Source organism: Pseudorasbora parva, chromosome 12, assembly GCF_024679245.1.
Source record: "Pseudorasbora parva isolate DD20220531a chromosome 12, ASM2467924v1, whole genome shotgun sequence".
NCBI classification, from domain to species: Eukaryota; Metazoa; Chordata; class Actinopteri; order Cypriniformes; family Gobionidae; genus Pseudorasbora; species Pseudorasbora parva.
Window position 1 is genome coordinate 21,234,574 of NC_090183.1, and position 27,168 is coordinate 21,261,741.

Consider the following 27,168-nt stretch of genomic DNA (forward strand, 5'->3'; position numbering starts at 1 on the left):
AGAGAGCCAAGCTCTACCCACCTGCATGGGCTCGGGATCGTTGAGTGGACTGTCCGCATCCCCCACGATGAAATCCCTTGTCTCAGGTTGCCTTTGGCCGCGATCATGTCGCTCCAGCCTGGAGTCGACCCGTAGCGCCAACTCCATTAATCCATTGAGGTTCTTGGGAAGGTCAAGCGCGTAGATCTCTCTTTGGATGCGGTCAGCCAGCCCATGCAGGAATCTGTCCCACTGCGCCTTCTCGTTCCAGCGGCACTCGGCAGCCAAGGTGCGGAACTGGATCATGTAGTCAGAGACGGAATGCTTGCCTTGATGGAGATCGGACAGTTTCCGGGCCGCCTCGCAACCCGCCACTGCCCGGTCAAACACCCGTCTCATCTCCTCCTCGAGTGCCTTGAACGAGGAACAGCATGGATCCTTGTTTTCCCACACCGCTGCTCCCCACCGAGCCGCACGTCCAGACAGAAGGTTAAGCACTAACGCCACTCTGGAACTTTCCGTGGAAAATGTTACTGGTTGGAGTGAGAAAAACAAAGAGCATCTTGTCAAGAAAGATCGACACATCTCTGGCTCACCCGAGTATCTCTCTGGCGTGGGAATTCTGGGCTCGTGCTGATGAAACCCGTTACTCGGGTTGAGGTGAACAGACGGTGTGGCGGGCGCAGCGGGCGATCTTAGCTGTTGGATCTGGGTAAAGAGCTCGGCCACCTGCATCACAAGAGCCTGAACCGCCTGAGCAGTAGCGGAGACCTGTCCCTCTTGCTGATCCATGCGTTGACTGCTGACAGTCAAATATTCCTGAAGCTCTGCCATTCTCACTGGATCCATTACGATGGTCAGATTATTCTGTTATGTTCGCTGGTGGAAAAGACACAGAGAATCCAGGTGCGAGAATTAAACAGTTTATTACTGTATACTCAAGTTCAGGAAGAACACAAACAGTTTGCTGTAAGACCCCGGCGTGCTCCATCCACCTGCCAACTCTGCTGATGCCTGATCTTCAGCCTGCCTATCCTATTGTGTTCCTGAGTATTCGTCTCGCGTCTTACAGCGAACTGTTTGTGTTCTTCCTGAACTTGAGTATAATAAACTGTTTAATTCTCGCACCTGGATTCTCTGTGTCTTTTCCACCAGCGAACGTAACAATAAGTGGATAAATCGCTACTTACTGCTTGCAGGAATACAGTTGTAATTGCCACTTTCTTGAGTTTAAGATGCTGAGCGAAGTTTGCTTGAAATGGGCCGAACAAACGAACAATCTTGGATTAAATTGTTGTGGTATCAGATTATAAACATCAACCATGACTGTTGACATTTTTTATCTGTGGGTAGGGTAGAAAAGTCTCCTGCACAGCCTGGAAGATGAAGTGTGTCCATGCGAGCACCTTGTTTACCTGATGATTCGCTCTGTCATTTCCGCCTGACAATGAACATGTTTGGACAGATGCAAATGTTGGGGGCGTGCATATAAAGGATCCCCAACGCTTGCGTCACAGTTGGGTTTATGTTGAGAAGCACTTTTTTCTGTGGTGTTTTGGATTCACGAGATTTACAAAAGAAGTAGGAGGCAATGATGTTTGAGATTCACAGTATGCAATGTCCATGTACTGAACTCTTATTATTTCACCATGACAACACTGTAAAAAATTTCAAGTGCTTTCAACTAATTATTATTTAGTAACTAGTTCAACAGATTTTTTACGTTCACTCAATTTCGTTCTAGAAATTGTTACCTGAATTAATAATTTTTGTTGGCTCAAACTTGACTTCAACGTTTATTCAACCTCTTTTATAATTAATTCAATGAAAACGTTTTAATTAGGGGTTTCATTTTTAAATGGTTTTAATCATTTCTAGAAATTGCAGTGGAACTAAAATGCAATAGTTATGCAATAAAATGTTATAGTGAGGATAAAAACAAATGAGAACACATTGTATCATCTGCATTTATAACATTTGTCATACAAACATACATTTTCATAACAATTAATTTCAAATTTCTTTAAAATAAAAAAATGACCAAAGCCCTTGTAACTTTTCTTTAATGTCTTTAATGCACCTTTAGTTTGAAAACTACACACACAGTCAAAGTAGATACAGTGGAGCATTCTTGCTTCTCGTCAGTGTTTCAGATGGTAAAGGGATAGTTCACCATTAAAATTCTGTCATCACTTACTCACCCTCATGTTGTTCCAGTCCTGTATGATTTTCTTTGTTCTGCTGAACACAAATTTTTTTTGGAAGAATGTTTGTAACAAAGCAGATAGAGCAACTATTCACTACCATACTGTTTTTTCCTAGCCTAGAAATCTAGACGCACCCTAGCGGCAGCAAATTTAATCTGCCCGCAAGTGTCGTCTAGCAACTCTCAATACCCATCTGAGCTGTATTCCCCTAACTCTTGCCGCGCCAAATCACATCGTGTATAGAGTCGGTGGGTGGGGCCATAATGACGACGGCCGAGTTGCGTTTGCGTGCTTCTAGTAGACATAGAAACTGGCAAACGGCGGTCTTTCGAATCAGCTCTGACCGCGACTCTGGAAGACTTGGAGTTAAGCTTTTTTCTGAGAAAAGGACAAAGAACGGCACTGAAGTCATTCTTAAAAAGGGAAGATGTGTTCTGAGTTTTGCCGACCTGATACGGTGAATGTTTAAAGGGATCCCATGGTGTTGAGACTTGTATGGCTTAATATAACATAAACAATGTCTCTTACTGAAATATGTAGTAGAAAACCCATGAAAGATCTACATTATTTAAAAAAAATCGATTTTATATTTGGACCATGGGCGGCGCCATTTTGTTTGCGTTCTAGGTTGATGACGTAGCGTGGTTGCACTACTCAATCAGCTGGCGCTACCCGTAGCTATTTTTACCACAACGCAACTCGAAAATAGTTTCAGAGTTAAACAAAACCAATGAATTGCTTTGTAATTGTACTTGAAACACACTCAAACATACATGTGCACACAAACTCACCTACACAAGTCACAAACAGATCGGCGGGCGGGCACACACACTTGAGAGACTGCGCTGTCTCAATCGAGGTGTTGGGTTGCTCAGTCTCCACGACAGGGGCTGAATCTGAAACCGACCCCTATACCCTGAAATAGGGCATTATATGAAGGGACGGCCATTTGTAATGTTGTCCGACACCATAGTGGACATGTTCGAGTGCAGTCATTCAGTCTCACGTCGCACCGCAATAACGAGTGTACAGCCGATTTACAAACAGTTGTCCATAAAGTCCGAAGACCACTGAAACTCAGAACGGGCAGGCAGTGTACAGAACAGTCAGGCAGGTCCAGAAGACGGAGAAGGCGGTGAGCTGGTCAGGGGCTCGTGACGCAGGGGAAGCAGTGGGCAGATGAACCGAAGGAATCCTGGGATCCGGAACAGAGGCGATCTCCCGGGAGAAGCACAGCACACACCAGGGACCACAGAAGCCTGCAACGATCTGACAATGTGTGCAGTCAGTGACACGTGTATAAAGGCAGCGGTGATGAGTGCAGCAGGTGATAGTGCTCAGGCAATAATCAGAAACCACGCCCCCAACACAACCACACAACACAAAGTGAGTGAGACAATGGATTGATGAACCGTGACAAATGATGCAGCAGGATCTAACTTGTCACTTTCACCTCTGAACTGGGCTGGACCTGAGTCTCTTGCAGCTGAGTCATCAGAGTTGAGGGTTTGAAATTCTCTTTTCAGCATCAATCTGTACCGCATACATTTCTCCTCATCTTGGACCCAGTCTAGCTTGAATCTTGGCACCAGCCTAGCGAAGAGTATGTTGTCCCTCTTCTCCAGAAGACCTGCAAGCCTAGTGCTCAGTGACTCCAAGATACTCTTTATGAGGGGTCGGCATGTAATGAGACCCTTTGCTGCAGTGGGCTTCATGCTCTCATCCAACAGGTCATTCATATGACATTGCAGTTGCACAATGGTTGGAGCCAGGTAGCCAAGAAAGATGTTCTTCTCTGCTTGGAGGATGTTTAGTGCAAGTGTTAAAGGCCTCATCACATCCACAAACTTATGTATGAAGTTGACTTCCTCTGGAGAGAATCGGCGAAAGCCAAACTCATCACTCACAGTGTGCAAAATCAGGTCGTCATGTACTAGGGGAGTGACATCATTTTGAGGGGGGACCTCAGCCACGTTAATTTCTGCCTTGGTAGTTAGTGTTACTATGCGAGACAGTCGCTCCATGGCAAGAAATACTGAATTCCATCTTGTGTCATTTGGCACAACAAAGCCAATCCCAAGCTTTTTCTCCCCAGCATCAGAAGCCTTTGTACTTCGCTTAACCAGGTTCCACAGAGCAGATGCTTTTGCAAAAACAGCCCTCGACATTGTTTTGTAACGTTTTTCAGTTACCTTTTCCGTATCTTTGGCCACTAGATTCAAGGTGTGAGCCATGCACCTTATATGAGGGGGGAGAGACGGATGATCCAGATCTGAGAGAGGCTCAGGCTCCATCTGGTCATCTTCATCTGAGCTCTCACTGACGGCAGCAAAGGCAGACTCTGGTTCATTGTCATCTTCACTTTCAGTTTCATCAAAGTGGACCACTGTCTCTGGCATTTCAGTATCAATAGAAACAACATCCATCCCAAAACAGTTGAACGCCTTGACAAAATTTGAAGCATTATCTGTTACTGTACATGCAACCTTATTGTGGATTTTGAATTCTTTGTTTACATCTGACAATAATTTTGCCAACACATCATGTGTATGTGCTCCTTTAATCCGTCGGCATGCCAGTACAGCAGAGTATCTCTTAGAAACATCAGTTTTGTTTAGCCAGTGGACAGTGATGCCCATAAATGCCTTGTTCACAGCCAACCAGCAATCTGCTGTTGTGCACACAGTATCGATCTCAGACAGTTCAGTCTTAAGTTCACATATGTTTTCTTTAAATTTCTTGTTTAACAGTGTCTGTACTTTTTTACTTGATGGCACCTTTTTGGATGGCTGCAACCCCTTAATTAAGTTTATGAAAGCTGGGTTATCGACTTTACTCAAAGGCTGTAGATCTCCGACAATATACTGCACCACCAGGTTGTCCAGCTGCGGCTGGGAGATGACAACGGAGCGGCTACAGTCCTGACTGTCTTTTGATTTTTTATTTGCTTTCACATACCTTGAAAGGCTAGCTGGGTGCTTCAGTTCAATGTGCCGTTTCAGGTTTGCTGTGGATGTAACTGAAGTGCGGATTTTCTTTTTGAAAGCCGGCTGGCAAAGTTTGCACAGAAAAGTGAGATTTCTCCCATTCTCACTGACCTTGTCATAAAATTCTTTTAAATGATCATACTCCTTGCAACATGCTGCTGTCGCCTCCATAACTTTTTTTGTTTGTTTTGATGAGGCGTCACGCATGCGGCGGACGGCGGTGCGACACTGGTGGCTGGTGTTGCCAGATTGGGTGTCTTTCCGCTACATATTAAGACCCGTTTACGGTGTGTTTTAGCCGGGATTTCGCCTGGAAGGCTCTATAGAAATCTGGCACCCTATTGAACGAAGTTAACCTGAGAGAGCGTGCCGTTCACAGACACCAGAATGAACGAGTTCACAGTAACGTTCATCAGGCAGTAATACAGCACGTTCAGTTCACGTTCGCCCAAAATATGAACGAGTTCATGAACTATCGTTCAATGAACTCGTTCAGGTACAACACTGAGTTTGGAAACAATGGATTGTAAAACGGTCAAATTAAACATTTATTTGTTTTATCAATAATGCATGATATTTTCAGGAACAGCTTTTTTTCTTATTTAATTTCTAAGTCGATACACATTTTAAAATGTAATCAAAACAGTAGGGTTGATACAGACTTATTCAGCTTGCAGCAGTTCGCAGCTCAGCACCCTATGCTCAGCACACACACACACTGATACAGCGTTTCTCGAGTCAGATTGACCGGGTGGCAACAGTTCTCGGATCACCAGTAAAGAATCAAGAAACGTTTCTATCGGACACGTTCGATCTTTCGGACATGAGAACCGGTGAGCTGAGATACTGAGCATGCGTGATAGCGTCGTAACCGAACAGTTTCTCTTGGACTGGGACAGCTGATGCTGATAAAACATGAGCACGGATGAACTGAGGATTTGTGTAAGTATTTTATGTCAATGTAAGTTTATTTAATCCGTGTAAAACATCAGCTGTTGCAAAACATAAATGAAAAAATGTATCCAAGATGATGATGATATCAATAATAATTATTACTATACTAAGTTTTGATTAGAAATACTTTATGATCCGGGATCATAAATGTATATAAATGACGTCATTACGTATGGGATAGAAATGACGTCATTAGGTAAAGACGTAAAAGAACCGGTGATCCGTTTTTTTTAACCGGATCATTGAAACGTACTGTCCGAAAGAACCGGTTCGCGGAAAAGAACCGAACTTCCCATTACTACTCTCGACTGGCAGCTGCAGCTGCCTGCTCGCACCTGACTAAACCACGCCCCCTCTACATGTAATCTCATTTCAAATGCAAAGATGTCAGCAAATCACAACAATGGGTGTTTTCACTGAAGATTCACAGAAGACACGCCCCTTGAAACAGAGCATTCATGCCTGAGGGATAATATCAGTATAGAAAAAATGCCTTTTATTTCTAAAATATGACATTTTTGGATGTAAAAACCATACTAACAATATAAGTACACCCCAGGAAACATAAAATAATAAAACAATCCATGCCATTGGATCTTTAAATTTACGGGACAATTTCACAAGTTGGAACACGAAAAATCACGTTCAACACAACCACGTAACCCTAAATAGAGCCCTGCATTAGATGTTAGAAAGACATTAGTTTCATATGAGCATTAATTCTTTGACGAATGACTAGTGAACTTGACACAGACTACTCACTTAAATAGCTAATCCCTATTTCCCTTGGATATATTTACTTTTAACTTACTTACTTCACTTCTAACTTCTAACTAAATATCCACACAAGTATGTTCGACACATTTGTCTGCAATTTAATCATTACCATTTACCTGACGCGTGAACTGCACCCTCAAAATTGCTGCTGCTGTCTCCTGGTGAAATCCGCGAACTGCGCAAAGTCCTTTGATCTGTAACAATCCTTCCGCGAATACAGATCCTTCCGCGAAATCAAACGAGCAATACAGATCCTTCCGCATGATATTGGAGAAGTCAGACGAGCTCTTGTATGTATTCATTAAAATTAGGCAGATTAAATGCAACAAACTAGCTACATATGTTCATGAATTATATATTTATATTAAATATGTAATAGAAGTGTTGTAGGATCCATCTTAATGCAGATACCATCATAAAAAAAACATGGAAAATAGGCCTACATCTAATTTTACAAATGTTGTTCTGATATAGGCTACAAATGTTTCTTACAGCCCATTTCAACAGCAGAAACAAATATCTATTTACCGTAGTAAACTATTGTGTGTAAAATATTGTTTTGGCCTTAATAGCCTACTTTTATAAAACATTGACTAGATTTGCGTTTTTTAGTCCAGTCAACATTTGCCATTCTAAAAGTTACTTGGATTTGAAAATATCAATTAATTTAGTGTTTTTCAAATATATTTGTGCAGACTTAATATGTCTTCTTAACTAGCCACAAGTAAGAAAATTAGCTCAACATATATGTTTTTGCTCTTCCAACATTTTATTAATGGGCGTTTTTAGAGTGAAGGTTAATTCCATTTTTCTTTTTAGGGCACCTTTAAGATTTAATCATACACTTTACTTTTGAGATGCTTGATAACTAACTTTGAGCCAAGATTTTTTTTTACTCTTACACTGTAAAAAATTATTTAGAAAAAATGTTACCTGGTTGCCTTACAATTTTGAGTTCATTGAAATTAAAATTGTTTAATGTGGTTCAGATACAATAATAATACTATTATAATAAAATAATATAATATTTTGAGTTTCTATTAATTAAACATATTTCCTTCATTGTATCAACTCAAATTTTTAATTTCAATAAACTCAAAATGTTAAGGCAACCAGGTTACTTACTTTTTTAAGTTAAACCAACAAAAACCAACAATTTTTTTTTATTTTTTTTTTACAGTGTAAGTCTATTCTTAGCAGTGTTCTTGTGAGTAATTCTAAGATGTTTGATAAAGACGGGCCCAGTTGCTTAACTACAGCATTTGTTACAATAAGGATATAATTAAAGGTAAGACCAAATATAGCCTAGCTCCTCATTTTGCTAAGGCCAATGTTAACTTTTTTCAGCCCCACTTTATATAGGTGGCCTTACCTACTATGTACTTACATTAAAAAATAAGTACAATGTACTTATTGTGTTCATATTGTATTGCAAAAAACTTGCTGATATCTAGGTGGGAAAGTGGTGGGACAGGTTTGGTTTGTGGGTACGTTTTTTTTTTTTTGGGGGGGGGTGGGTAAGTTTAAGGGTAGAGGCTAAGGGAAGTTTATAAATGTAACTACAAGAACTTAATTACAGATGTAATTACATGCAGGTATTTAAAAAATGTTTAAGTACAATGTAAAAACGTGTATGTACACAATAAGTCCATCGTATCAAATGATTAATTAAAATGTTATTACATAGTAGTTAAGGCCACCTAATATAAAGTGGGTCCCTTTTTTCTTTTTTTGGTGCATGCACCACTCAAAATTAAACCACAGTCTTATAATTGATCTGTTCAGTTCGTACAGCTTATAAAAGCTCAGAACACATGATTTATAGGCTATCATTAATTAATAGCCTGATTCCATGTTTTGGTGTGGGCAGCAACATGTGAGAAGTGCCGGTAAACAAGGAAAATGTAAAAATACGCAAATTGTTAAAACAGAGAAGTGCTAGTTCTGTTACTTTTTTTGTTTCTCCTTTTCCAGGAGGACTGCTCCACCTCATACAATTCAAGAAATTGAAACTGAGGCCCCGTCCACACGGAGACGCGTTTAGCATGCGTATACATTTTGTACCGTATCAGCGTTTCGTCCACACGGATCCGGCGTTTTAGAAGCATGCATCCGATATTTTTCGAAACCGGGTCCCAAAGTGGATAAATCTGAAAACGATCATCTTCCGTCTTCGTGTGTACAGCGAATCCGTATATTTTCTGAAACGGTGATGTCATCACACTACGTCAAGCACGGTGAAAGAGGTAAGGGATACAACTACGGGCACTGGGCATGCGCACATCAATATCGCGTCATTTAATTAACGCATCTGCATACCTGTAAGGGTATGTTTTGGGTTGGGGTAGGTGTAGGCACACATCTGTTAAGTAGCAAATGTATTTATTGTTATTTTATTGTGAGATTTTGCCTCACCTCCGCCCCTGCCTAGCCACAACTCTTCTTTTCCGTTTTTAGTGTATTTCTGTGGCAGAATTACAGCGCCACACACTGGCCTGGCATGCAAACTACATCGTTTTTAGTCCGTTTTTGTAATCTCGTGTGGACGCAGATATTTCTTGAAATGAGGAAAAAAAAAGATCGGATTGGGATAGCGCTGGCTTCGTGTGGACAGGGGCTGAGCCAGGCAGCATTTGGAATGAACAGACTTTGCACCTGTTCACTGTTCCCCAAATCTGATACAAGGGCACAGTCTGATATATGAAAAGCCTTGTAAATATCCTTTTAGCTTATAAATGTGATTTCTAGTGAAATGTAACAAATAAGCCTGAATGTGTTGCCTTGAAACAATTGCTTGTTTTCTGTTTACTTAATTTAAGTTTTCCTGTTCTGTTCTCCCTTTGAGCACAAGTATGTTTTGTGGGAACAATAGTGTACACGAATTAATTATAAATATTTAAGAATAATTAAATTGTTGGTTGTAAACGGTACTCAAACAGACATTCATTTAGTATTATGCCTTTATGCACAAAGAACACATTTTCTATAGTCTGTTATAAACATTATGAAGAAACTGCATTGCTATGAAATTTTTTGCATTATTATAAAAAAAAATTAAAGCTGGGGAAGCCCAGGATGCCATTAGCAATTAAAAGTATTAAAATACTTTTTGAAATATTTTAGGTGAGGTCCACCATTCATAACGAGCGGTGACGTGTTCGTTGACGTCCTCAGATGTAGCCTCGCCCCCGATGTGCGTGGTGCATTCTGGGTCCACCCCAAGATGGCGGCGCCCTTGCGCAAGTGTTGAGAAACAATCTCACCTGGAAGTCTTGTTAAAATTATCCACAGTTTCACAGTGTTACTCCATCATCGAGGACAACAGAAAGTGCACGGAAAGAGACCGCAGGATTAAGGCATCGAGCGCCTGCCGTGGCTCACGCAGTGTGTGTGTGTGAGAATGATGATGGGCCGCTGCGCCTGACCCAGAACCAAAAGCAGTGCCAGCACAGATCCCCCTGCAAAAACGTCTTGATCCAGCGCTTTCAGATCCTCCACAGGCTGTGGACACTGCCGTTTAAGCTGCTGACGGGACTGATTTGTGTCATCGTCCGTAGGCGCAGCGGATCTCCAGCTCGAGCTTTAGAGAACTCTGCTGACCAGAGGTGAGAGTAGCCTATTATTCACAAAACCACCCAATTTACCATAAATAATTCACCATGATGCAGAAATGTCAAAGCTTACTATAAGAACAACCATTGTAACGTTACTTTATTATCCGTTACTTCCATCATTGAAGAAACGTTTTTTTTAAACCGCTTTAATGTAACGTTACAGGACATCCCATGTTTTCTGTGCTGTTTACAAATTTAACAGCATTAATTATGATATTTAAGCTGAAATTATTACCATGTTGTTTTCTTTTTGTATGATTACTGTGTGAAGCAGCACATTTTTGCAAAGCACGAATTGTGTCATGCATTAGCCTAACTACCAAATGCACTGCTGTAGTGTAGCTATACTGTCTGTTTTAGGCTAAGTTGTAGTGGTTAGACAAATGACAATCATAGATTAACGTTGTCTCAACCTAGGTATCTGCCTAGATGTAGCATTAACTGTTAAAGTTGGTTAAACAGCATACAATTTGAATAAAATGCTAAATGTATTTAATTGCTGCCTTGTAGGTAACTCAGTTGTATTGCAACACAGCCTTATTCAGCAGTACTCCTTTAATTCTGTTGTTATTTAAAATCTTTCTGGTCTCTCAGTGTGTTAGGTTTAAGTTCAATTCAGTTTCAGATCTGTCAGTTTTTGTGCCTTTAAATAAAAAGTCTTCTTTAAGGTTTTTGAATTCAGTGTTGTTTCCCTGGTCCCTTGCAAGTTATCTCAATTAAGAAAAAGGTTGGCACAGTTACTAAGTAGTCCAGAAAAATGACTATGCATTAATTCATTAAAGAAGATGATTTTGTCCAATACAAATGAGGAATAAAACAAATGATTCATCTTTAACAGTCAATAAACACAAGAAGTGCTAGTAATGCAAAGTTTCAGTGGCTGGTTTGCTCAGTCTTTAGGGCCTGAGCACAGATGGTGTGAGGACCATATTGTACGGTAGCTGAGAGAGCTCAACCAAACAAAACACATGCAAATAGAACAAAAACACCAGCAAATTTAGAAAACATCTTCATTAGTTTGACAACACAAGTCTGCAAAAACTCACACAACACTTATAGAATATATATATATTCAATGTAAACAGCGATTGATGAGTGTATCTCTGCCTCTGGTACGTTAACAAGTTGCGTTGAGGCTCGCGCTGCCTGTCTCTTTGTGAGAGATATTCGTGGAGAAATCAAAACAAGCGAGCAGCAATATAAACTCAACGAAGAAACATACTGGGGTAAAACTCTGTTTTTTTTGTTTTTTTTGTAGTTGTTGATATTTATGATTTATGATATTGTTAATAAAACAAGTCGACTTTGCAATCGTGAATTGTGTAGCATGAATGGTGTAGCCTAATTCAATAAACAAGTAGCCTAATTAATATTAAGTTGCTTACATTTTAGATCCAAACAACCTTTTTAGTTCTATTTCACCCATGATTTCACCGACGAAAATAGTTCCAGAGGAAAGCAACACTCTGCGCAGTGTTTTGTAACTAAATGATTCAGTGTTTTAAATGAATCATTTGAATAAACGACCCAATGACTCACTTATGAAGACGATCACTTGCTGCCCCCTATTGGCGGTTATGTTTAAAAGTATGATTGAATAAAATAATTATTAGACACAAAATATTGTCTTGAGATAAAATATTTGATTAGCTCTTACGCAGAGCTTCCGTGAAGAAAAACAGTTCCAACCTGCTTTAAGCCTTTATCTATTGCTGAAGATTTGCCATATGCCCTTGCTAAATGTTGAAAATGAATGCTGAAAGGGTTAGTTCACCCAAAAATGAAACCAAGCCTATGATTTACTCACCCTCAAGTTATCATATGTGTATGACATTATTCTTTAAGACAAATACAATCGGAGTTATATTTAAAAAGTCCAGGCTAACGTTAATCCAAGACATAACTTCATTAGTTAACATGTTAATTCATTATTACCAAACTGACAATGAAAAATACTTATAAAGAATGAATCATTCTAAGTAATGTTAATTTCTTAGTTACTGTTTAATAACATTACAATCAAAATAACTTTGTTAATGGACCTAAGATAAAACTAACAATGATCAGTATTTCTTAACTAACATTAACAAAAACATTATACTTTCTGTACCAAATGTAGCTTTTGCTCAAACTTAGTTAATGCATTAAATAATGAGACATTATTGTAATTTGTAAGCCTACCTGTTGTTCTTTATAGCCTAATTCTTTTGCCCTGTAATCTGTTTGAAAATTGTACTTTTACAGCTCTGAAAAATATCAAGAGACCACATAACATTGATTTCTCAATGAGGGGTCTCTTGATTTTTTTCCTGGGCTGTATATATTTTTGGTGCATTATTGTATTTAAACATTCAGTTATTTTTGTTCTTACAAAAATAGTTCTTAAAGCTGTTATGCTATGGCAACACTTTTTTTTTGCAACTTATTTCAATATCGTGATAATATCGTATATCGTGATAAAACTTCATCAATTAATCGCAACATGAAAAATTGATATCGGCACATGCCTAGTTCAAAATAATAGCAGTACAATGTGACTAACCAGAATAATCAAGGTTTTTCGTATATTTTTTTATTGCTACGTGGCAAACAAGTTACCAGTAGGTTCAGTAGATTCTCAGAAAACAAATGAGACCCAGCATTCATGATATGCACGCTCTTAAGGCTGTGCAATTGGGCAATTAGTTGAATTAGTTGAAAGGGGTGTGTTCAAAAAAATAGCAGTGTGGCATTCAATCACTGAGGTCATCAATTTTGTGAAGAAACAGGTGTGAATCAGGTGGCCCCTATTTAAGGATGAAGCCAACACTTGTTGAACATGCATTTGAAAGCTGAGGAAAATGGGTCGTTCAAGACATTGTTCAGAAGAACAGCGTACTTTGATTAAAAAGTCGATTAGAGAGGGGAAAACCTATAAAGAGGTGCAAAAAATGATAGGCTGTTCAGCTAAAATGATCTCCAATGCCTTAAAATGGAGAGCAAAACCAGAGAGACGTGGAAGAAAACGGAAGACAACCATCAACATGGATAAAAGAATAACCAGAATGGCAAAGGCTCAGCCAATGATCACCTCCAGGATGATCAAAGACAGTTTGGAGTTACCTGTAAGTACTGTGACAGTTAGAAGACGTCTGTGTGAAGCTAATCTATTTTCAAGAATCCCCCGCAAAGTCCCTCTGTTAAAGGCATGTGCAGAAGAGGTTACAATTTGCCAAAGAACACATCAACTGGCCTAAAGAGAAATGGAGGAACATTTTGTGGACTGATGAGAGTAAAATTTTTCTTTTTGGGTCCAAGGGCCACAGGCAGTTTGTGAGACGACCCCCAAACTCTGAATTCAAGCCACAGTACACAGTGAAGACAGTGAAGCATGGAGGTGCAAGCATCATGATACGGGCATGTTTCTCCTACTATGGTGTTGGGCCTATTTATCGCATACCAGGGATCATGGATCAGTTTGCATATGTTAAAATACTTGAAGAGGTCATGTTGCCCTATGCTGAAGAGGACATGCCCTTGAAACGGTTGTTTCAACAAGACAATGACCCAAAACACACTAGTAAACGGGCAAAGTCTTGGTTCCAAACCAACAAAATTAATGTTATGGAGTGGCCAGCCCAATCTCCAGACCTTAATCCAATTGAGAACTTGTGGGGTGATATCAAAAATGCTGTTTCTGAAGCAAAACCAAGAAATGTGAATGAATTGTGGAATGTTGTTAAAGAATCATGGAGTGGAATAACAGTTGAGAGGTGCCACAAGTTGGTTGACTCCATGCCACACAGATGTCAAGCAGTTTTAAAAAACTGTGGTCATACAACTAAATATTAGTTTAGTGATTCACAGGATTGCTAAATCCCAGAAAAAAAAGTTTGTACAAAATAGTTTTGAGTTTGTACAGTCAAAGGTAGACACTGCTATTTTTTTGAACACACCCCTTTCAACTAATTGCCCAATTGCACAGCCTTAAGAGCGTGCATATCATGAATGCTGGGTCTTGTTTGTTTTCTGACAATCTACTGAACCTACTGGTAACTTGTTTGCCACGTAGCAATAAAAAATATACTAAAAACCTTGATTATTCTGGTTAGTCACATTGTACTGCTATTATTTTGAACAAGACTGTACAAGGTAATGGAGCCTTTTATACATTGTCGTGTTTCTTTAGAAATAAACAATGGACAAATGGAGTCTTTAAACGTCTCAGATGTAAAGTTATTCACTGTCAAAGTGACTCAAAAAGGAATGGGAGTCAATGGGATGCTAACAGTAGGTGATGGCTTGGTTAGCAATGTTAGCCCCTAGGGGTGGAACGCTTTCCGAGCGCTAGATTACCCCCTTGATTGTAACCCACGGCTGTTTAAGCCACAAGATGGCGCCAGCGTTAAGCATAGAAGTAGTACCGGTCAAGATAACTCGTAGTACCCGTATGAGCGGGTGTTATCTGGAAATAACATACCGCTGGAATGCGCGATTGACCAATCAGAATCAAGTATTTCACAGAGCCGTGTAATAACATTATTTATTGCAGCTGTATTTTTTGCAGTTTAAATTATTAAATTTGATTGGTAACAATCTATAGTGTTTTTACTATTATAACTAAATTTATTAATCAAATGTAAGAATTTAACATTAAAGATGATGCATACATTTAATAAGATTTTAAAAAATGGCCTTTATAAAATTACGCCCTGGGGTGAATATCACAAATATGATTTAAATTCACACTAATGAGAATATTATTACAGAATCAATATACCAACAATTAAATTTATTTTGATTAAATTAATGTTTAAGTTTATATTTACAAGAAATGTTGTAACTTACTAACTTTTAACTGCTGTAAAAACACCTTATTTGTTTAAAGTGTTTGCAAACCATATGTTATTGCACTTTTGTTCATTTAGCAGCACTTTTGTATTCATTATTGAATTTTGTGCATACTGCGATTAATCGTGATTAATCACAGAAAAATCATGTGATTCAATCAATCAATCAATCAACTTTATTTATATAGCGCTTTTACAATCACAATTGTGTCAAAGCAGCTTCACAGTGTCAAACAGGATAATATTGCGACAAAATTAGATTTGGCTGTACAATCGTACTGGAGAAAACAGTGATGTTATCAGCTTATTTTAATTTATCATATAGCGACAATGTTGGCAGATCAGTATTATAGTTTATAGAATTAAATAAGACCTAATTCATACATTTTATTTGTATAATAAGTTGAATAAATTTAATCATATTTTTTTAGTGTCCTCAACTGAGCAAGCCAAGCCAAAGGCGACAGTGGCAAGGAACCAAAACTCCATCAGGGGCGTGATGGAGAAAAATAAACCTTGGGAGAAACCAGACTCAGTCAGGGTGCCAGTTCTCCTCTGGCCTATTAACACACCGTGTAAGATTATTATTCTGGCAACCTTACAGTTCGGAAATCATATTAGATCGGATTATTCAAAATTTTCAGGGTATCACGGAAGAGACAGATTTATTTATGATGGGGCGTCGATTACACAAGAGTATGAATACATGAAAGATCGAAATTATTGCGCCGAAGACGGGTTTTGAGCATGTCGTGCAAGTGAGGCAAATTCGGAGGAGACACCATTTGACACGGCTCAGCAGACACTCCAGGATGTGTTGGTCATGTCCAGGCAGGTCCACCATCCGATCCGGACAGGGCCCAGATCCGGGATAAACCTCGGGATAAACAGAGAGACTAACATTAGCGTAGATGTCACTCTTTTTATGATGTAACGAGTACATCAGGTGTTATGGGAAGTGTTCCCGGTTCCGGCTGACCTAGTTAATGCAGCCTAACAATCAGTCAATTGAATTGAATAATGAAAGTTAAAAATGTTCTATGTGTATGCCATAGTAAAGAGATGTGTTTTTAGTCTAGATTTAAACTGACAGAGTGTGTCTGCTTCCCGAACAATGCTAGGAAGACTATTCCACAATTTAGGAGCTAAATAGGAAAATGATCGACCACCTGCAGTTGATTTAGATATTCTAGGTATGATCAACTGGCCAGAGTTTTGAGACCGCAATCGAGTATAATGGATGGGGTGGAGATGGAGTATAATGTGTTAAGAGCTCGCTTAAGTACCGGGGAGCTAAACTATTTAGTGCTTTGTAAGTAATAAGCAAGATTTTAAAATGTATGTGATGTTTAATAGGGAGCCAGTGCAGTGTTGACAGAACTGGACTAATATGATCATACTTCCTGGTTCTAGTAAGAACTCGAGCTGCTGCATTTTGGACTAGCTGGAGTTTGTTTATTAAGCGAGCAGGGCAACCACCCAGTAGAGCATTACAATAATCTAGCCTTGAGCTCATGAACGCATGTACTAACTGTTCAGCATTTTGCATTGAAAGCATGTGCCGTAATTTAGATATATTTTTAAGATGATAGAATGCGGTTTTACAGATGCTAGAAACGTGGCTTTCAAATGAAAGATTGGTATCAAAGAGCACACCCAGGTTCCTCACTGACGACGAGGACTTGACAGAGCAGTCATCAAGTGCAGCATCAAGTGCGTTCTGTTGCAGCATCAAGTTCCTCTTGGCTATCTGTAATGCTGAGGAGATGGAACTGATGAGGAAGATTATGTACAAAGCAATCTTTAGTCGCAGCGGTTATCGTCCTGCCATATTTGAAGCGAGGGGATGGCTTTGCAGCCTTAGGTAAATTAAGTATACATGATATTAGGTAATGATCTGAGATGTCATCGCTCTGCTGCAGAATTTTAACAGTATCAACATTTATTCCATGTAGGGTTGTGCCGATAGACGATAGTATCGTGTATCGACGATAGGCAGAGAGATCGCCGAAAGCGGAAGCTGTTGGCGATTTCAAGGCGATATTTGGCTCGCTCCCCATGAATATAATAAATAAATAAAAATCATTATTAAATGAAAATATTATGATAATAGTTATTATTATTATCATCATCATTACATTAATTGTCCTTATTCTGCTTTTCACATCAACATCAAAGCGCGTGGTGTTGCACTCACAGCTAGGCTATGTGCCGCATATATCCTACTGCGAGTGCAACACCACACGCTTTTAAAATGTAAAAATTAGTTACTCTTCAGTGAAAAAATGTTTTTTTAAAGACTAAAAAACTACGTAGTTTCAGAATTTAATTGCAAGGTGATCAACCTAGCCATATATTCACAAATTCACATAAGCCACGGCGAAAACGGCATCATCATCATCATCATCATCAGGCTAAAGCATTTTTTTTCATAAATGTACATTTATTTTATACTTATAATAATACAATAACAAATTGCTATATTATAATTATAGGCTATAGCCTATACATTTGAACAGAGCAGTCAAAAAGTAAAAGCAGCTTGATTTCAAATGACTTAACGACTGAACAACAATGAACAAAAAATATTGCACTGGCCGTTAAGCTAAGATTTCTTGTTAAAGTGCAATGAAATACTTAAATGTCAGCAGACAATGTATTTTCTAATAATGTGTTTTAGCCCTTGCCCGCTGTATGGGCTACAGAAATAAATAGTCCATTAAAATAGACAGGCTGCGACACCAGGTTGACGGTAGCCTAAAAATAATAAATAACGAAATAGGCTTTAATAAATAAAAAACACAATGAAAGAACTCAAATAAATCGGCAAAACAATTAAATCACCTAAGCTACTCGAATGAACTTATTGCTAAAACAAACACAAGGCCACAAACAATTAAGACAACAATTATTGTTATGCAATTCAGGTATCTATTCCCAAAAATGTTTTGTATAAAGAAAACCAGCTGGTTTACTCTCTCAGGTTTGAGAAGGTTGCGGTGGGGAGTTATGTTGCCCGCTGCACTGAACACGCATTCCGATGGAGCCCGTTTCACACATACTCCGTCTGCAGTGCGTGCGGCGCGTATTTTTTTCCGTACCCATGTTAACGGATGACCGTTTTCACACTGCACGCGAATGCTGTCCGTTAGTCCGTTCCAGGAGCGTTGCATCTGCAGCAGTGCACGGATCGTTTTCGTACCGAGTCTATTCTTTGCTGCGCTGCGCTGCTGCATTAAAGAACAGCACATTGTTCGCATTAAAATAAACATGTACTGACGCGAAAATCTAGTAATTTAACCACAGATGCATATAATTTAAAATATAGGCCTACTCTTGTTTCAAAGTCAACAAATGGATTTTTTTCTCAAGTTAAGCAAGGAAACGAGACTGCAGGATTTCCTTTAAAAGGTTTAAAAACGAAAGAAAAGACGAGAGTCGGCTGTTTTTGAATAGCCTATTGTAAGTTTCTAATTCAAAATGTTTGTGATTTAGGCTATAGGCCTAACCTATGTTTAAATGTTTTGCCACTTGTGTGAGCTAAATCTAAATATGAATAAATTAATTGAATAAAATGCTGTTTATGTAGGCTAGTACGTTAACCTGACTTAGAAGAGTAAACAAAGAGAATTGCAATTCTGACGAGCCATGTTCAGTAAAAACTTTTGGATTTTAAATAAAAAATAATGAATAAATGCTGTTTGTGGTATGCAACAGCGGACCAGTTGCACACGGATTGCTTCTCGGATGAACATAATACAAACACAACACATCTGGTTAACTAGAAGAGCATCATTTCGTTTGTTAAATAAGAGGCGATCTGGCGCAATTGCCGCTGTTTTCTGTGGTGGAGATTTCTCTCGTGGCTCGTGCATGTGCAGAGCACTTTAATCTAATTTTTTTATTCGTTCCGGTAAAATCACGAAACAAAATGCACAAAAACTGTCCCTGCTCTTGATGTAAATCACTGATGATATTCGGTTTTAATGAGAAAAAAATACGAGGATTTAAAGTGTGCAAATCTATGCCTTTATTCACGTGAAAAATCTGGTCACTAACGCTATATTGTGTTTAAATGCATCCCCTAATAATACGCCATAAAGTGTGTATCATATGCACACAAAAAACTGCGTAGCCTACCATTTGTAAGCCAAAGCTCATTTGGACGTATACATTCCACGAGATTGCACACACAATTTATACGCATTTTCGTGTGACTGTCCCACCCACTTTTTAAAACAAAGTTACGCCACTGAATGCTCCGCCCCGACGCGATAAGATCGTGTATCGGCGATCTCACAGGCTGACGATATGACGATTGGAAAATTAGGCATATCGCCCAACACTAATTCCATGTGACATTATTAGATCTAAAGTATGATTAAGGCGATGAGTGGGTCCCGATACGTGTTGTCTAACTCCAATAGAGTTTAGAATGTCTCTAAATGCCAATCCCAATGCGTCTTTTTCATTGTCTATGTGGATATTAAAATCCCCAACAATTAGTACTTTATCTACAGCTAATACTAACTCCGATACAAAACCAGCAAATTCTTTGATAAAGTCTGTATTGTGCCCTGGTGGCCTGTATACAGTAGCCAACACAAATGTCAGACGGGATTTATTATTTACGCTACAGAGCGTTACATAAAGCACCAAAACTTCAAAGGAATTATATTTGAAACTAGACTTCTGAGTAATACTGAAAATATTATTATAAATTATAGCAATACCTCCCCCTTTACCTTTCAGACGTGGCTCATGTTTGTAACAATAATCTCGGGGGGTGCACTCATTTAAAGTAATGTAATCGTCAGGTTTTAGCCAGGTTTCTGTCAAGCACAGCACATCTAAGTTATGATCGATAATCATATCATTGACAACAAGCGTTTTTGGCGAAAGGGATCGAATATTCAGCAACCCAAGCTTTATCAATTGTTCATCCGTATTTTATCTGTTGTTTATTTGTTGGACATCAATTAAATTTTTACTGTTGAATGGTTTTGATGGTTTTTTGTATTTACTAATTCGGGGAACAGACACAGTCTCTATGTGATAATATCTAGGTGAAAGAGTCTCTATGTGCTGGGATTTAGCTGACTTTGGTGATGTGAGACAGCTAGCAGACGGTTGGTTTAGCCAGTTTGTCTGCTTCCTGACCTGGGCCCCATTGAGTCAAGGTTTAGCTCTAAGACTATGTGCCAAATTACTAGAGAGAAGAGCAGCACCAGCCCAGGAGGGATGAATGCCGTCTATCTTCAACAGGTCAGGTCTGCCCCAAAAACTTTTCCAATTGTCTATGAAACCTATGTTATTTTGCAGACACCACTTAGACAACCAGCCATTGAGTGATGTTAATCTGCTAACTATTTCATCACTCCTTTTCGCAGGGAGAGGACCAGAGAAAAATACGGCTTTTGACATCGTACTTGCGAGTTTACACACCTCTTTAATGTTAATTTTGGTGATCTCCGACTGGCGAAGTCGATCATCATTAGTGCCAACGTGAATAATAATCTTAGAGAATTTACGATTAGCTTTAGCCAGCACTTTTAAATTTGCTTTGATGTCAGGCGCTCTGGCTCCCGGTAAACATGTGACTATGGTGGCTGGTGTCTCTATTTTCACATTCCGTGTAATAGAATCGCCAATAACTAGGGCACTTTCAACAGGATCCTCAGTGGGTGCGTCACTGAGTGGGGAGAACCTGTTTGATGTTCTAATCGGAACGGAAGAGCGTTTTTTTGATCCGCGACTATGCTAGTCGCATCCAAAGCAGTATCTAAAGCTGTTACATTCTCACTACTCTCACATAAAGCTTGGATGCGTGTCTCTAAATCTGAAATCTTCTCCGTCAGCCTGATTAATTCCTTACATTTATCACATGTGAAGCCCTGTTCGCCAACGGAGATAGATATGCCATTAATTTGTGATTAATCGTGATTAAAAAAAAATTAAACGTTGCCCAGCACTACTTAAAACATGTTTTTTTTCTCTTGGGATTTGTGTTAAATTGCAATGGTATCGAGCCATCATTAGTAGTCATGCTTGTGGTTGCCAGATGCAAAAATCTTAAATCCCCCAAACAGAGCCTTTCCCTTAAAAGGATATACTTTCTTCCCGGTGTTTTACTTAATCTCTGCAATCTGGCAACTCTATGCACGCTCCCTCTAAATGCGGAAAGAGCACTGATGATCTGAAAACAAACATATGTGCTGGAGTTTAGCGATATCCACAGCGGAATTCTGCCTCACATACAGCCAGTCTTTGTTTCTTTACAAGCCACTTGTACTATTTATTTGACTAAATCTGCCATGATCAAACCTTCAGGGATACATTTCAACAAATGCAACACGGATCTTCGCCTTATAGGTTGCGAATGTGCATTCTGCAAACAGTGACAATTAAATTGGGAAAAATGTAATGTTACAGTTAGGGGTGGGAATCTTAAGACACTTAAAGATCCGATCCGATTCCGATTCTGGGAGTAACGATTCGATTCCCAAAACAATTCTTAACATGCTTTTTTTGGAAACTAAATATCCTGCTGTGCAAATACATTAACTTTACATTATAACCAAAATTGGAGTTACTATGCTTTTTGTTTATAGTTAGAATATCTGTTTGGCAGTATTGCCATATTAAAAATGATTATGAAGATTTCTTTCAATTTTTATTTTATTAACAAAGTTATATCAGGATTAGAGATGCACCGATTGATCGGCCAAGGATCGGAATTAGCAGATTTTCTGCCTGAACGGCCCTGATCGGTGAGCCGATCAGTCTCATGTGCCTCCGATTTTGAGCTGATCCTACATGGCTGTGAGCACGAGCGCGGCTGCAATGTTGACGTCACACACTCGCGATGTTGACGACCATGTCGTTGGCATGGGATTTTTTTGCTGTGAGCGAAGAAGACACTAATTATGCCATTTGTGAAACTTGACAAAACTAATTAGACACTTAACTCCATCACCACGTGGAACATGCCCAGTTTGAAGAAGGAAGAAACTTCTTTCAGAAACATTACAAATAGCAATGTGTCCAAACTTTTGGCCTGTACTATAATATATATAATAATAATAATAATAATAATAATAATAAAAATAGATTTTATTTATAACGCACTTTTCATTCCTAAAATACACACACACACACACACACACACACACACACACACACACACACACACACACACACACACACACACACACACACATATATTAGGGATGCAACAACAGTTACAGTTAGTCCATGGTTCAATACATACCTTGGTTTTTAACCGCGGTTTTTCAGTTCGATTTGTTTTTTGCTATTCTATTATTAGGTGACAGGAACAGAAAAAGTTAAGGAGAAAATGTTTTTATTGCAATACTCTTTCTTTATTTTACTTAAAAGACTTGAAAACTCTTACTTAAACTTGAAACTTTACCTAAAAAACACTTGTACACATTCCCAGTGGTTCATGTAGATTGTCTACAAACCTGAAGGTTGGTGGTTCGATCCCCAGTTCCACCTGACCAAGTGTCGAGGTTTCCATGAGCAAGACACCTAACCCCAACTGCTCCCGACGAGCTGGATGGTGCCTTACATGGCAGATACCACCGTCGGTGTATGAATGAGAGAGTGAATGGGTGAATGTGAGGCAAGATGTAAAGCGCTTTGGATGGCCATAGGGTCTGTTAAAAGCGCTATATAAATGCAGTCCAAAACAAAAAATGGGGTCTGTAAAAGTTTGGGCACCCTGCAGAGTTAATACCTTGTACTGCCACCTTTGGCAAGCTGAGACCTGAGTGTGTAATGGATTGTTCTCAATGATCATCTGGATAGACCAGGTGATGTCAGTCTCAAAAGTTTCTCAATACCCAGACTAGGGATGGCTCGATACCACAATTTTGGCTTCGGTATGGTACCACAATCTAATACCGAAGTACCGATATTAAATCGATACCACAAGGTCTGATATTAGCACGGGTATATTGCACGCGAATGAGAACCATTATGCAAGTTTTGAGTTTATAAACTGGGAAATTACCACAAATGTTTATTACTAAATTAATCAGCAAAGCTTATCACATCAAATCAGTCATTTGAAAACTTTCTTGTGAGAAATAATTTCAGCAAAAATCTCTCAAAATTAGCAAATTGCTTCTGGTTTCAAAAGACATCGCACTACACTAAAGCAATCTGCTTAATCCGATTCAACATTTCACGCTCGTCTCGGGATGGAGAACGGAAATCATTTGAACACGCAAGAGATTTTATAGCATTTCGTAATAACAGTTACAGGAGATATGAGCTCATACGACACACACACACACACACACGCTTGTCACTTAGTCACGCTCGCACGTTACACATTAAGTTTCCTTAAACAGTCAAATACACAGAATTATGTACAAATGTCCGTCTTTAGTGAGTATTCACATAAACACAGGCGGTTGTGTCTAACGCGAATGTAAATAGTGCAATAGTACGTGTGCAAATATAATGAGATCTAAATGTCATTGGTTGAAAGGAACGCTGGAGATTGTGATAGTCGATCTTATGTTAGGCTATGTGTGTGCGTTGATCAGTGTTAAAAGAAAATAAATGTCTAAATGAGATGGTTTGAATGATTCACTGACCTGTCGATCTCTAGTGACAGATGCTTCTTGGCTAGGTTTGATGGTTCTTCATCAGTTTTATAAGCAAAGTCATTACAAATGTCACTTCTACTCCTCTCTTTATTAATTCGTTTTGGGCATCTTGAGTGAGATTCAACTGCTTTATCCATTTTGTCCGTCTATGTTGTTGTCACATTTGCCGGTTGTTTCGGGTCAGTTTGGGTAGAGCGCTGCCATATAGCGGTGAACTTCGGAAAAGCAGCATATACCGAAATGTGCCAAAATATGAGATCGTACCGTTTTAAATAAAATATATACCGGTATTTTTCCAGTACCGGTATATCGCGCATCCCTAACCCAGACTCATCTGACACCCCAACAATCAGCACCATGGGTTCTTCTAAGCAGTTGTCTAGAAAACTGAAAATAGTTGATGCTCACAAAGCAGGAGATGGCTATAAAAAGATAGCAAAGCCTTTTCAGTTGCCAGAATCCTCTGTTCGGAATGTAATTAAGAAATGGCAGTCATCAGGAACAGTGGAAGTTACAGCAAGATCTGGAAGACCAAGAAAAATATCAGACAGAACAGCACGCAGGATTGTGAGAAAAGCAAGTCAAAACCAACTTTTGGCTGGACGATCCCTCCAGAAAGATCTGGCAGACACTGGAGTTGTGGTGCACTATTCCACTATAAAGAGATACTTGTACAAATATGGTCTTCATGGGAGAGTCATCAGAAGAAAACCTCTTCTACGTCCTCAACACAAAAATCAGTGTTTGAAGTTTGCAAATGATCATATAGCAGGGTTTTTCCTGTGTCAGAAATGGTCTTCGTGGTGGCTGGTGGTCATAGTTATCCACACACGCATGCACGCTCACACACACCCCAACAGTAAAAGTACCTACCCGCGTGATCTGTGAGCCCAATACTTACAATAAATGTAAAATAAATGCAAACTTTTTTTTTTTTTTTGCTTTTTGTTGCTCATCTAATTTTGATATCTCATTATGTATGATGTCTTGATGTTTGTTTCTTTAGTTCCTCATTTTTACACAGTTTGCATGGTTTACTGATTCATTATTTTGGCAACAATTGTTAAAAAGCAGCATTAAAAATTTAATAACAAATAGTCTAATTCTCTGCCATAAACAATTTAACTTGCGTTGTTCTGCTTTCACCCTATTTCAGTCTAAACTATTTTTTTTTGTGGTAGCTAATTTACTACACATTATCAATATAAATACTCAAAATAAATACATGAAAATACTGTGGATTATTAAGACTAATTCTTACTAACCCCTCTTGTTTAATGGGGTAAACACACTTAATTCTCATTTCAGAGGTGTTGAGTAAATTATTACACACCGATTCGTGAGTTCAGTGTTGGACAGATCAGTTCATTAAAATGAATCGGTTCAAATGAGTCATTAGTTCGCGAATTGGACAAAAGCGGACACGTTATGTGTGAACCTAGACTCTTAAAACAATGCAAAAGATTGATCACAGAAAACACTTCATAAGGATATTTTCCCGTTTATTTGAAATTATGGTTCATGTCAGCTGCGTGTGCAAAACATCTTTTAAAAGAGGTGTGATTTTTGAGCACAATTCATATCCAGCAGTAATTCAGAGAAAATATTGTGCGAACGCGCCACGTGGCACACGGATTCAGTCTTCAGACCTTTTATCATTTTGTCAGTTCTGTTGATTTTGATATGGACGAGTGAGAAAGAGAGAACGGTGATGGTTTTGAAGACAGAGAGAGCGTGCGGCTCTCTGCTCGTTCTCCTTCACTCGGTTAACGAGGGCGCACGTTAACAGTTAGTTGTGTTAGTTAGAGCAGAGAGTCACGCGCATTAGTACTCTACATCAATTTATAAATCACAATAACTCATCAAATAAGGCTTTGGCGGGATACAAATTTGCTTTGGCGCCCGCCAAAAAATGTTCAATGTAGGAGAAACCCTGATATAGACAAGCCTGATACGTTTTGGAAAATTCTTTGGCCAGAATGAGCAAAGGTACGTTTGGAACAGAATTTCATTAAAAGAACCTCTGTCCAACTGTTAAGCATGGGGGGTGGATCGATTATGTTTTGGGGTTGTATTGCAGCCAGTGGCACATTGAACATTTCACGAGTAGAAGAAAAATGGATACAATAAAATGTCGGCAAATTTTGGATACTAACTTGATCCCATCTGTGAAAAAGCTGAAGCTGAAGCTGAAGAAAGGATGGCTTCTACAAAAGGATAATGATCCTAAACAGACCTCAAAATCCACTGTGATTTACATCAAGAGGCATAAACTGAAGTTTTTGCCATGGCCTTCACAATCTTCTGACCTCAACATAATTGAAAATCTATGGTTAGACCTTAAAAGAGCAGTGTGTGACAGACAGTCCAGAAATCCTAAAGAACTGGAAGACTTTTGTAAGAAAGAATGGGCGTAGATAACTCAAACAAGAATTGAAAGACTCTTGGCTAGCTGCAAAAAGCATTTACAAGCCGTGATACTTGCCAAAAGAGGAAATAGAAGGTATTAACTCTGCAGGGTGCCCAAACTTTTGCAGACACCATTTTTTTTTGTTTTCTGTTATTTTGAAAGTGTAAATGATTGATTGTATTTTTTATTGTTTATTATAAGAATGTCTAATTTGTCAATCAATCAATCAATCAATCAATCAATCAACTTTATTTATATAGCGCTTTTACAATCACGATTGTGTCAAAGCAGCTTCACAGTTTCAAACAGGATAATATTGCGACAAAATTAGATTTGGCTGTACAGTCGTACTGGAGAAAACAGTGATGTTATCAGCTTATTTTAATTTATCATATAGCGACAATGTTGGCAGATCAGTATTATAGTTTATAGAATTAAATAAGACCTAATTCATATATTTTATTTGTATAATAAGTTGAATAACTTTAATCATATTTTTAGTGTCCCCAACTGAGCAAGCCAAGCCAAAGGCGACAGTGGCAAGGAACCAAAACTCCATCGGGGCATGATGGAGAAAAATAAACCTTGGGAGAAACCAGACTCAGTCGGGGTGCCAGTTCTCCTCTGGCCTATTAACACACCGTGTAAGATAATTAATCTGGCAACCTTACAGGTCGGAAATCATATTAGATCGGATTATTCAAAATTTTCAGGGTATCACGGAAGAGACAGATTTATTTAGGATGGGGCGTCAATTACACAAGAGTATGAA

General features: G+C 38.9%; 1 protein-coding gene across 6 annotated transcripts in view; it reads left to right on the forward strand.

The window, feature by feature from the left end:
- The first annotated feature begins 10,086 nt into the window (after positions 1-10,086).
- Positions 10,087-27,168, forward strand: part of rptor (regulatory associated protein of MTOR, complex 1) — a 292,822-nt gene continuing 275,740 nt past the window's right edge. For all 6 annotated transcript variants that reach the window (XM_067459440.1, XM_067459442.1, XM_067459443.1 and 3 more), the window contains exon 1: positions 10,087-10,509. The gene's annotated coding sequence lies outside the window, so the exon portion shown is untranslated. The remainder of the gene's footprint in view (positions 10,510-27,168) is intronic.